The sequence below is a fragment of the Pseudorca crassidens genome, chromosome X (assembly GCF_039906515.1).
Source record: "Pseudorca crassidens isolate mPseCra1 chromosome X, mPseCra1.hap1, whole genome shotgun sequence".
In the NCBI taxonomy this organism is placed as follows: Eukaryota; Metazoa; Chordata; class Mammalia; order Artiodactyla; family Delphinidae; genus Pseudorca; species Pseudorca crassidens.
In genome coordinates, this window is record NC_090317.1 from 34,714,304 (window position 1) to 34,728,399 (window position 14,096).

Sequence of the window (14,096 nt, forward strand, 5' to 3'; positions counted from 1 at the left end):
TATTTGTATGAAAAGTATTATAAATCTCTTACAGTACAGTACTATATAGCTGACTGTGTTAGTTGGGTACCTAGGCTAACTTTGTTGGACTTATGAACAAATTGGACTTATAAACATGCTCTCGGAATGGAACTCATTCGTATAGAGGGGACTTACTGTATATCCTAGGAGCTTCCATAATCTCATGCTCTGCCAAGTGGCCTGGCACTCAGCCAACACAAAGAGTTAATTCAACCTGTTTCTATACACCTAGCTGCATTTCTAACTACTGTATCTATTACCTTCTCTCTTACCACCTCATCTAAAAACAAAGCAAAACAAAAAAGAACATTGAAGGAGGCCCAGACTTTGGCCAGAACTTTAATACATCAAAATGATATGCTAAATTTCTTATTTTAATCTTTCATGCTGAATTATACATTTTAGGATTTTAAAAAAATCTCTAATAAATGGTTAAGTATCTGTCAAAAATAATGAGTTTGGGTGTTAATTCAATTACTGTTCCCTAATGCAAAGATTTAATATTATAGTTCAAGTGTGTTAAATCCCTATCTGGGGGAACTTTCCTAAATAGACTCACCAGAACATTCTTGATCATGCATATTTAGTATTTTATAATTTACCTAAAGAAAAACATTCAGTGTCCATGACCTTTGAGCAGAAGTACAGAATCAGGACAACTATTCCTTAATCGCCAATTGCCTTTTTCCTCTCTGATATACCTAGTACACCAGAAATTGTTGGGGAAAATCTCTCACAAAATGCACGGAAACCTAGTACCTTTAATTCTATGGCACTGCACTGGTTTACCTGTCCATTGGGGATTGGATTGGATTGAGGAATACTGCTAAATGGAAACAACTTGTCTTTAAGGCCTTCCCATCTACCTTCATTTGTCCCTTTCTTATTTCTTGATGACCATTTTGAATCGCCATACAGGACTCCCTGCCCTCATATTGCATTCTAAGTGCTTTAAAGACATCTCAACACTACCAGTGCAGAATTTCACTTAGATTTTCTCCCTTCCCTAAGTACTCCACTACCAAAATTATCCCTTATCTCTGATTAAAGAATGCCAGGTTCTCAAAACAGCTGCTCAGTATTATAAGTAAATTGATTCAATTGAAATTATTCACCTAAAGGTGGGAATAAATAATCTAATACCCATTTCCCCAGTCTCACCAGGAGTATTTGCACTTGGAAATTTAGATAAATCTCAGTCTGGTATGATTTCAGACTATGTAGCAAAGTGAAGAAATTTCAGCAAGTTAGGGGATGAACCAAAGGTAATAAAATGGAGGAAGTGAGAATAGAATGCTCTCTCAAGAAATGTGTTAGAGAAGGGAAGGCTTCAGCCTATAGAAGAAGTTGGGCCAAGCCACTCTTTCTTTTTTGTTTGTTTCTTTTAGCTATTGGAGCCTGGAGAGCAAGCCAACTTGAACTTCTTCGTTGGTTGAAAGAAAGCAGCCAATAAGGGGGAGTAGGTGGAGAAGTAAAGAGATTTGACAATTGATGGATCAAGATTCTGGAGAAGGGATAGGGTGACTGGATGGTGGAGAGAAGATAAAATCAAGGGCATAGATTGGCCTTGGAAAAGAATTAGGTATAAACAGGTAAAGCTATATATAAATTTGGAGGAGAGAAGAAAGAATCGTTGAGGTACTTTGTCTTCTATGGCACAGGAGTTAAAATAATTTGCATATATTGAAGTGGTATGGATGGGAGAAAAGGAGGGTCTGAAAAAAGTGATATGGTTTGAAACAGCAACAGTGGAGACTGGAAAAGGAAGGTCACTAGGGATCATAAAAGGATTGGTAAACAATACTGACAGCTGCATCAAGATGAGAAAAATACATATTTAATAGTGCCAAATTGTTATGCAATGTAGTCATCAAAAGCAACTCAACCAAGACTGGGGAATTTGAGAGGAGAAGCAAAATAAATAGATAATTGGACAGATCTAGGTGTGAGAATGTGTAGGGTAGCTGAGGGAAACGATAAAAAGACACAGGGATAGGGCGCTGGTGGGAGTATCAACACTAGGTAAAGAATAATGTGAAATCGAAAGTAACTGATCTTTTGGTAGAATATGGAACAGCAAGGATTGGAGTGCTCAGTGAAGCTAAGGATCTGTTTAGATGAGGAGGTAGAAAAATTGAAGCAAGGAGTCATAATTTAAAATTGCAGAGTTGGAACAGATTGGTTAAAGTGTACAGACTTTGGAATTGGTCAAATCTTGGTTCATGTCTTTAGTTTCTTCATCTACATGTCTGTGTTACTTTTGGGTAAATTTATTTGACCTCTCTAGCATCAGTTTCCTCATTTGGAAGACAGTGATAATACTAGTATTTACTCCAATTGTTATCAGAAAGAATACATGAGTTATATAAATTGTGTAACACAGTGCCTGGTACATAACATTATTTTTAAATTATTATAATTGCTAAAATGTTACAGATTACTTTTTGTTGAAGTATAGTTTACAATGCTCTGTTTCTGGTGTACAGCAAAGTGATTCAGTTACACATAAATATACATTCTTTTTCATATTTTTTCCGTTATGGTTTATCACAGGATATTAGATCTAGTTCCCTGTGCTATACAGTAGGACCTTGTTTTTTATCTATTTTATATATAGTAGTGTGTATCTGTTAATCCCAAGCTCCTAATTTATCCCTTCACCACCCTCATTATAAAGATTATTGTAAGTATTGTTTTAGGAGGCAAAGATGGGTGTGACTTTTAAATTGGGTTGCTGCAGTGGAGTAAAGGTGGTTAACTGCAAACTGAGTGAGGTGTTGAGTGAATCATCTGTATGGTTGCTTAAATTATATAATTTAGCCTCATATCATAAAACATCGGTATCAACTATTGACTTCAAACAAGTAGATGAGTATTATTTTAATATAGCCAGAATTTTCGACCTATTACATTGCATGAAAACAGGAAATTAAATGAGAGAAAGAAAACATGACTCTCTGTCATAAATTTCTTTTTCCCTTTGAACCAAGCAGAAATCCTTTTCAATTCTTCCTCAAACTGAGTTACTCACACATGTGAACATTATCATATCATAATTCTATTAATGTGGACTTATAATTAAAATCATCTTGAATTTAACCATTTAGCTGTACTCATATACATTCATCATAGAAGCAGTGTCTAGGCACTTAAAAGACATATCTTGCACTTAGAAGAAAAGTTGATCTTTTATCTTCAGAGTAATAACAGCTTTTCAGAAGACAAAGAATGGATGTAGACAGGAAAAGGCAGTTTTTAGTGATAAAAATTCAGTTACTCCTACTACTTCCCTTGACTTAATGACTAGTACATGTTATGTGCAGAGAGAGCTGATGTAGGTATTCAAATAAAGGAACATCTGCTCTGTTTTATGCCTGACAGGTAATCATGACAACAAGAATATGGAATCAGTATATAAAAGTCCAAAAAATGTACTCCAAACATGCACTTACTCCTTTCTCATATCTACATATGCAATGAGAAAGCATTAACTGACAAATAAAAATTCAGTCAAGCCAGTTATTTGTCATCACATAGACCATTGGACACATCTGAAATGAGCCATTTCATTTTTCTTAATTCATAGCCTTCATTTAAAACTGAATGCTCAAATATTATGCATTATTAGTGTACTAAGAGTAGATTTAAATGTCACTCATGAGATTTTATTGGACCTCTTTAATGAAAGAAAAATAATAATCTCACTTAATATTTTCAGGCTATGGGCCATATTCATATCAAGCATTTGTCTTCTAATTACTGGATCCAGATACCATTACACAGATTCAAAAAAGATAAAAAATAAAAAAGACTTCTCACATCCTCATCACTATATCTTTGCTCATGGCATGCCATCTTTATTAAATTCCCTCTCTCATTTTTGAAGGTTGAATCCTATTCTTCCTTCAAGTTCCAGGTTCAATGCAATCATCTCAATGATCTCCCCACCAGTAGATATGCATTCCTCTTCCTCTGAAGCTCCATGAATGTGCTTCAACATCTTTTATGGCACTTATACTTTCTAGCTAACGTATTATGACATTTTGGAGAGATGCCTTTTTCTCCCTACTGGATTTAAAATTTTTTGATAAATAATACATATTAATAATGTTTTATCCCACAGTGTCTAGCTCAGTGTTTTATGCATAGTATGTCCTCAATAATTATTCACTGATGAGACAATGAAGCAATAAAAATTTCATTCTGCAATAAAAATGCTTCACTTTTTTGTTTTTTAAAAATATTCTCTAGATTATTAATTTACAGTTTGTTGTTATGACAGATATATTTCAGTTTTTTTTTAAATAACAGTTTAAGCTGGATACCTATCTCTGTCTCTTTTTCAGTGGTCCTCTAGCCTTTTCATTTATCCAGCTGCCAAAAATCACTGCTTGAATTTTCAAGATGCCCATCATAGATGTTTTGTGTGATCAAAGAGGAGAAAGCATGAAGCTATATTTCATACATATAAGACCTTGTGTCATACGTCAGGATATTTGGTTAGTCACCTCCTGTCTATCCATGATACCACTAAATGAGATGATTTGGTTTACCTGTGGTCAAAGTGACAGAAAAGAGATAAATAGCTTTATATATTGTCAACTCAATATTTTATCACTGATAATTACCCAACCATCACTTTGTAAAATGTCAGCATATGAATACTGAAATAAAATAGCAATGAGCTAATATCCTATACTTTTATGCTCCATATTTTGTTTACCCTTTTTCCTGTCTGAAATATATTTACTTCTAAACCATATCCAAATATTTACCCACCATGTGTCAAACACTCTCTTGCCTATGATGTCTACTCTCATGCCATCAGCCAAAAATGTTTTCCCCCTTTTAATGCTCATAGTACTTTATATGTATCCTTTTTTCTGAATTTTTTAAATTTTTACCTTGTATTAAAGTTATTTTTATGCATATATTATCTTCCCCACTAAATGGTTCCTTGAGGGCAGACATGACATGGCTACATACGATTTATTTTGTATGCCTCAGGTGCTTAGTACAATATCTTACATATAGAAACAGCTCAATAAGTTTTTGTTCATTGAAAGAAGAAATGCTCTGCTTTCAAATAACTCATTTTAGTCCTAAAAGCATTTAGTGTATTATTTCATTCATTCATCTACTCATTCATTCATTCATTCAACTAGTATTTATTAAGTACCTATTATATTCTGGGAAATGTTTTAGGAACTCTGAATGTGGCAGTAAGCAAAACAAAGTCCTTGCTCTCATAGATATTAAACTTTAGTGAGGAGAGGCAAAAAATAAAGAAATAAGTATATATAATATGCCAGGTTTTAATAAGTGATGTGAAGAAAAATAAACCAGGGTAAAGGGAGAGAGAGGACTGGTAAGGTACTACTAAAAATAAATTGGTCAGGTAATGAACCATGGTGACTATAATTAATAATCTTCTATTGTGTATTTGAAAGTTGCTACGAGAGTAGATCTTAAAAGTTCTCACTACAAGAAAAAAATTGTAACTATGTGTGGGGAGGTATGTTAACTAGACTTATTGTGGTGACCATTTAGCAATAAATACAAATATTGAATCATTATGTTGTACACCTGAAACTAATATAATGTTATATGTTAATTATATCTCAATAAAAATTAAAAATATATATCTTAATAATATTCCTTAAAGATATCATATAAAAAGTAGAGGTTTGAATTAGAACTAAGAAAGCAGTTTTGGATTCATCAGTTCCAACGAAGTAAAACTTAGATTGAAAAAGTTTAAGAACCTTCATTTAATAACATTAAGAAAAAATTCAGAAAATATATTCCTGGAATAAGGCAATCCAAAATCCAATTATTATATTTGAAATATTCTCTTGGAGCTTACAATCTCATTAAGAGAAAAAACATTTTTTGATAATAGGTACATTAAAAACTCAATATGATGGCCTATAAACTAATTTCACACTATTTTAATGAGTTAGAGCTAAAGAAAGATGAATGTCAACTTAAGAAAAGTTTTGCTTCTCTGTTGAGGAATACCTTTCCTCCAATGAGTTCAAGGGACTCCCTCTACATTTCAAAATGTAAGGAGTAGAAAACTTGGATTAATGGCCCAGAACAGGGGTCACCTCTAGTACTTGAATTTAAGAAGACCATGTTTATAGTTCTATGCAGAAATATTTTATCAGAAAAAAAATTGGGGAAAGGAGGAAGATTCTGCTTTCATGACAATACTTAAACTATAAATTACTAAATTTCTGTTAGGAAATATAAAGTCAATGCAATTCAAACATGAGCCTTAATAATGTGAATTGCACAGGTCATTTAACAAATATTGACAGACATTGGTGACTCTAATAATGAACAGAGACCTTAATTTAAATCGATATATGTTTTGTATGTTTTTGTTACTGTTTGTTAAATCCTGCTTTTATCCTAATTTAATCCTTTAATAACAGCCTTTAAACTATTAATTTGACATTCAAAGATTTTTGTAATCTGATACCACTCTAACTACCAACTTTAGTTATTTCTATTCCTCAGCATCCATTATTTTCCCTGACCATTTCATTAACATGCCAGGATAATGCTTAGCTCTGTCTTCATTTAAAGTGTTTACCTTATACAAATCCTACTTACCTTCCAAATTCTAGTTCAAGACCTACCTTCTCTATGAAATTTCCCTTTATTATTCCAGTCCTCTTTGATACCATTTTTTGAAATCTTATAGCACTTAGTACGCAATATATAATTCAGGCTTTATTTATATATTAGCTTGTATTGGGATAATGATTTCATGTATATTCATGCAATGAACATTAACTGAATACACCCCTAAAATGCCTGGCATTATGCTAAGCATTCATAATAGGAAAGTGCATAAGATGTGGCCCCTTCCCTAAGGAAGCTCCTAGTTTACCAGGAGAAGAGGCAGACACACAAAATGTGAGAAGGAATATTAAAGGGTAATACAAGCAAAGTTTTATGATGACATAGATAAGCAATTAATTTTGCCTTAGGGAAAAGTGCATGGTGTGACAGAGAAGGTATTATAGGAGATTAAACATGAGTTGTTTAATGTTGGTAAGAAAATAAAAGGCCTTGTAGGGTTTCTACTTCCAGATGAATCTCCCCCATCCCATGCTAAAAATTGAAAAACATTGTTATTCAGGAAACTGCAAATAGTCCCACATGACAGAGCAGCATTTCTCAAAACCTGTTCTATGGGAGAGTTTAATGTTTTTTAAGAAGTGTTCTTTAAAAATTGGTGCCATGGTCAAATAAACTGGGAAACAACTGATTAATGTTAAATAGCCCTCTTCGTTACATTATTTTTTCAGAGCTTTTAACATATTAATATATTGCATGCATTTCTAAGAAAAGAATATATTATACAGTACTTCCCAAAATTATATAACCATGGAAACTTTTTTCCCCAGAGATAATGGAATTAAAGTTCTATAGAAAATTATGTGGAAAAAAGTTAGACTACAACATAATTTGCATTGTGAAGGGGGTGAGGGTGTAAGTCACAGAGACTAGAGTCAGATTTTGAAGATCTTAAACTTTCTAAAGATATTAGATTTGTTTTTTCTATAGGCAATAAAGAAACATCAAATATTTTATAAAAGGGAGTTATATAATCAGACCTATAAAAGGATACTTCAGGAAGCAAAATAAAGAATGGATTCAAGGGAACAATGTCTGGAACCAAGGATATCAGTTGAGACATTATTGCAATGGAAAATAAGATGGAGGCCTGCACTGGATTAATAGTAATGACAGAAATGTTGGTAATGTCTCAACTGATGGTGATTTATTTGAAAACTAACGCTATGTTGAATGTTACTTTTCTTACACCCCTCTCTGCAAACCATAGGATCTAGCACAATGCAGAGAATGTCAGAAGTGTCTGAGTTTTTTTTTTTTAATTCATTGTTCATTAAATATCTTCTGAGATGTAACTGAGCGTGACAACTCCAGGCTCCTGGGGAACACTGGGCAGAAAAGAAATGATTCTTTAAATTAAGACTTCTAAGTATAAACTTCATTTTTCAGGTGGTTATTCTAAGACTATTGTAGGATCCAGCCTCCAAGCTAGCCCCGATTACCACCACGTCCTGGCGTTCATACGTGTAGAGTCTCAAATTATACCAGGGATCATCTGGGTGACCAACAGAACATAGCAGAAATTATGGTTATGTCACACTTCAGCTTAGGTTTTTGAAATCTATCTTGGTCAATCATACTCTTTTTCTGTTGGATCACTTACTCTGGGGGAAGGCAGCTGGCATATCATGAGCAGCCCTATAGAGAGGTCCACATGGTGAGGAACTGGAGCCTTAGCCAACAGCCATATGATTAAGCTAGGAAGTGGGATCCATGCAAACAGTGAGCTTAAGAAGCCTAGAGTACCTATACTAATATCCAATAAAATACATTATAAAACAAAATGTATTACAATTACTACAGATGATAATATTATTACCGTAATAATATGTGTCAATTCAATAGGACAAAACAATCACAAGTGTGTTCCCCCAATAACAAAGCTTCAAAATACATGAACAAAAATGGCAAAATTACAGGAAAAACAGACCATTCCTCAATCATAGTTGGGGATCTTAACACTCTTCTCTCAGAAATTGATAGAAAAACCAGACAAAAACTCAGCAAAAAATTAGATCTGGGGGCTTCCCTGGTGGCGCAGTGGTTGACAGTCTGCCTGCCGATGCAGGGGACACGGGTTCGTGCCCCGGTCCGGGAAGATCCCACATGCCGCGGAGCGGCTAGGCCCGTGAGCCATGGCTGCTAAGCCTGCGCGTCCAGAGCCTGTGCTCTGCAACGGGAGAGGCCACAACAGTGAGAGGCCCGCGTACCGCAAAAAAAAAAAAAAAAAAAAAAAAAAATTAGATCTGAACAAAACTATCATCGCTTCAATTTAATTGATACTTATAGAACACACACAAAAATGGCAGAATACACATTTCTTTCAAGTACACATAGTACTTTTCCATACTTTTATTCAATTGCTATTTGACAAATGTGTTAAGGTAATTTCATGGAGGAAAGATACTCTTTTCAACAAATGATGTTGGAACAACTATATAACTGTATAGGAAAAAAAGAACCTTGACTCATTGCATACCAAACACAAAAATTAACTCAAAATGGATCATATATCTAAATGTAAGAGCCAAAACTGCTAAACTCCTAGAGAAAAACATAGGAGAAAATTTTTGTGACATTAAGTTAGGTAAAATTTCTTAAACAGGATACCAAAACACAAAGTATAGAAGAAAAAAGTGATGAAATGGACTTCATTAATATTAATAAAGTTTTGTCTTTGAAAAAAATAATTAAGAAAACCAAAAAATAAGCCACAGACTGGGAGTAAGTATTTGCAAAACATGTATCTCATAAAACGCTCTTGCATCAAAACTATATAAAGAACTCTTACAACTCAACAACAAAAATACAAATAACTCAATGTAAAAAGAGGCAAAGGATTTCAATAAACATTTCTCCAAAGAAGATATACAGATGGCCAATAAGTACATGAAAATGCTCAGCATTATTAGTCATTAGGGAAATGTAAATCAAAACTGCAATGAGATACCACTATACACCCCCAAGGATGGCTATAATCGAAGTGATGGTCAATACCAAGTGCTGGTGAGTATTTGGAGCATTACTAGTGGGAATGTAAAATGGTGTATCCACTTTGGAAAACAGTCTGGCTTTTCCTCAAAAGGTTAAGCACAGAGTTACATATAACCTAGCAATTCCACTCCTAGGTATTTACCCAAGAGAAAGGGAAACATTTATCCACACAAAATATATATGTGAATGTTTATAGTAGCTTTATTTGTAATATTCCAAAACTTGAAATAACCCAATGCCCATCAACATTTGAATAAAAAATGAACTGTGAAATATCCATAAATTGGAATACTATTCATCAATAAAAGAGAGTGAACTATTGGTACATATAACAACATGAATAAATCTCAAAAACATTCTGGGAAGTCTAAAGTTCTCAACCAGGAAAGATTTTGCCCCCCAGGGAATAATTGGTTATATCTGGAAACATTTTGATTGTCACAACTGGGAATGGAACTGGCATCTAGTAGGTAGAGGTCAGCAGTGTTGCTCAGCATACTAAAAATCACAAGATAGCACCCCACAACAGAGAACTATACAGCCCAAATGCCAATAGCATCAAGGCTGAGAAACCCTGTGCTAAGAGAAAAAAAAGTCATACACAAACTATCACATACTGTATGATTCTACTCATATGAAATTCTAGAAAAGGAAAACTATAAATGACATAAAAGAGATAAATGGTTACCTGGGGCCAGGGATGGGGAGAGGGGGTCAAGTTAAAGGGACATGGAGAAACTTTTTAAGGTGATGGACTGACTATTCTATACATTGATTGTGGTGGTGCTCACACAATCATATACAACTACCAAATTCATCAGAATGTGAATTTAAATTGATTGTAAAAATATTGCATGCATATTAGTCACACTTTAACATAAATATACCACAATGTGGAAAAAAGCATTAAAGGAAAAGGTAAGGGAACTCCAAAGGTGAACTTTGCCAACCTCACCTACGTGATTGAGAACTGACCTCAAACTTCATTGACACTCCAGATCACTGAGGTATTATCCAGTAGAACATCACCCTGAAGGCATCTTGGTATCCTGAAAAGAGAGTTAAATCAGTTTCTTACCAGGTTCTACAAGGGACAGTGAATAATGAAGAGATTTTATTCTCTTCTAGTTTGTTTAATTCTTCAAAGAATATTCCCATTAACAAAATCTGATTCAGTATTATTCCACCAAATGAGAATTTTTTGAGAGTATTCACTATGGCAAGTAGAGTGTTACACATAGTACTTTTGTGAATTTTTTTAACTTTTACTATAGTTTCCTTGATAACTGAATGAAACCTTTCCTGGAGCTCCTGAGATGAAATTATTCCTTTGAAATTCTGGGAACACTGAAGCTCTCTTCATAATAGAGGCTTACATTTGCTCAATGCCCGCTTCCTCCCAAAAAAACCACCTATTACACTTCCTTAAACAAATGCTGCTTTGAGAAGTAAAGGAGGTAGAATTACAGCTGATGAAATGTGATCAACAAGGAGTCAGTTACTTCTCTCCTTCTGGGGTTAAATCAGAACTTTTCCTTCATTTTGAGTCTTCTTGAGACAGTTATATAGGAATAGCCTCTTATCTCTGCTACTCTGAAAAAGGTTATTTCTCCCATATGTCTCATTGAATCCTTGGAAAAATCATCTTAGAAGAAACAAAAATCATTACATTCAGCTCTCTGTAGAAGATTTCTTATGAAAACAGAGAAACACATAGCCAGGTTGCCTTCAGAGTCCCTGGAGGTTCCAGAGTTCTATGTGAATCCTGGCAATCCTACTACAACTATTAAGAAAAGGAGAAACAAGAAGATGCAGAAAGGTCTTTTCTAGAGATGATGAAATGTTGAAAAATAAGAGTTTTTAAAGCTGACAGAAAATTACTTAGATCTACCACATTCATTTAAGTGAAAGCGTTTCAATGTCAACAAATTACCCTTGCATATCCCTCAGGTGCCCTGCATGACCTTCTAGGTCTCATTTCTGTTGATATGACTCTAAGGGTTTTTAATCTGGGGCTTCCAAATAACCATTCTAGGATGATACCACAGCTAAGAATGCTATCAAATAGTCCAAGATGGCCAGTCTAACGATATGGAGTCTCTCTATGTCTACTTGGCATACAAAGCATGGGTGGAGGAAGCAGTAAAAGAGCTTATCGTTAGGATGTAGAAGGGGGCTTGATTTGGTATGGTAGAAAATGAGAGTTTGGGGAAAGAGTATTCAGAACTATTCAAAATTAGAATACTTTCAAAATATTATTACTTAATAACTAGGTTATAAGTGAATGTGTTTTATGCACCAAATTGCCTAGCTTAAAGGTATCTTGCTACAAAGTATAGGAATTGCCTATGTCATCATATATAATATAGTTACTAAGCAATACATTTTCAAAAATATTCAATTGTTTTTGAATTACACTATTTTCATACCTTGAGTAGATCCAACTACTCCAATCTGGCAATAGCAAGAATGAATACAGCTCTGGAACAGTCTCCTTTCCTGTGATTTCAATGAATTATATGTGGCAGACATGGAAAAGGAGGAAAGGTCTTTGAAGAATCAAACAACATTTTATATGTCTAGATGAGCCAGTTTTATTTGTCATTCATGTCCTCTACCCACACTCTCTGTCCTTTGAACAATCATTCTCCTGAAACACCAACAATACGTTGCTCTATTGCCTTGTCAATGATCCAAACCCAAGTATGTGCAACTCTCTCTCCCATTCTGTCATTAATTCATATTATTCCTTTCTCTGTCTCTCTCTCTTCTTTTCTTTTCCTTTTCTTCTCTTGCAAGTCTCATCATCCCCTAGATCTTCTTCCCTCAGGCCCTTGCTCTCAACCAGGCAACATACACAGAATATACTGAGCTAATCTTAATGTGTACTTATAGGTTGATAGGCCAGACAACCTAATGCATTTTAACACTATTCATGAACCAGCTCTTCTTTCTATCCCAGCACATTTCCTTCACTGTCAGAAAAATGATTCCAAAGCACAGTTTCCCCTTACAAAGTTACTCCAATTTATCCCACCCATTCTCAAATCTGCCAACAAAAACTCAGCATCCTCAAGATATTTCTGTGAGCATACGCACAAATTTATTGGCACAGAAAGCAAACTTCATCGCCAGATGTGACTGCAGCACCATGAGAAATTCCAATTCTGTCTCATTAATCTACAGATGAAATAAGCACATTCACTTCCTGCATAACCCTACAGTCTAGTCTTCAAACCAAAATGAAGTTGCTGTATGTATGCACTCAGATATTTTTCAGTGAAAAACAAATCCCCTTAATTGTAAGAAAAAAAATGGCACTTAATTAAAGGACAGCTAAGCTACTTGGAAAAAAATGTTATAAAGGCAGAACTCAAAAATAGGAAGAAAAAGCCCATTTGGGAATGATATTTTGATATTGAATCCATTAACTGTCAGTTCTCATTTGTGCTCATACCAGATCTGAGAAACTCATAGATAAGATACAGAAAGTTGATTTAATGTCCATACATGCACACTACCGTGGGGCTTTGGGTTGTTTTATAATGTTGAGTAATTATTTCAGTCAATTCTTACAATTGTCTGGGCCACCTATTTTAGCACCTAATCATACACATCCCATATTGCATTTAACAGCTCAATATGGTTTGTTCATTTATTGTGTTTATATATTTATGTCATATGGATAAGGCTTTGTGCCTATGCAGTCCATAAATCCCTGATGGGTGTGTTCAATAAATAATCATTGAACTGACCTCAATTGAATTGAGGAGACAGTAACAGATATAATCCCCAGTTCATCCCTATTTGGCATTTTTGATGTGTGTTTGTATTTCCATTTCAATAAGGATCTGTCTTGGATATTAGGACTTTGCATAATTTCAGATAATGAAGTCAAACTAAGAAGAGATGATTTTGAAGAAAATGGAGAGAAACCCAGTTTACACTCATGCTGAGGCCTGAAGCAAGGCACCAAGCCCAGACTTAGGGGCTTTTGATGATTACAGGCTGAATGACTCACATCTTCCCCAGGGAATGGAAGAATGAATCACAAGTCAGTTTTAAAGATCTCTCCTGACCACTGAACATGGATGGGGTGGGGGTGGGGGGGGGCAAGAAGGTAGGGGGAGCAGTACAAACACCCTGAAAGTCTCTCCTTTCCAACTCCCCCTAAGCAGCATGCTGAATTAGAAAAGGAGAGAATTAAAATAAATTATGATAATGCCAACAAAGAAATTGGAAAAAAAACAAAAAGAAAAACAGCGTGGCTTCGTTCCCTATTCGAATCACTTAGCAGAAAATTTAAAGATTTGCTTCTGATAAGCCTTAATACAATAACTAAGAGTTAACTCTTTCATTGATCCCACACCCATCCATAACTTGCCACACACAGACAAACAAATCCTTCCTGAAAAACCACGGCTGGATTA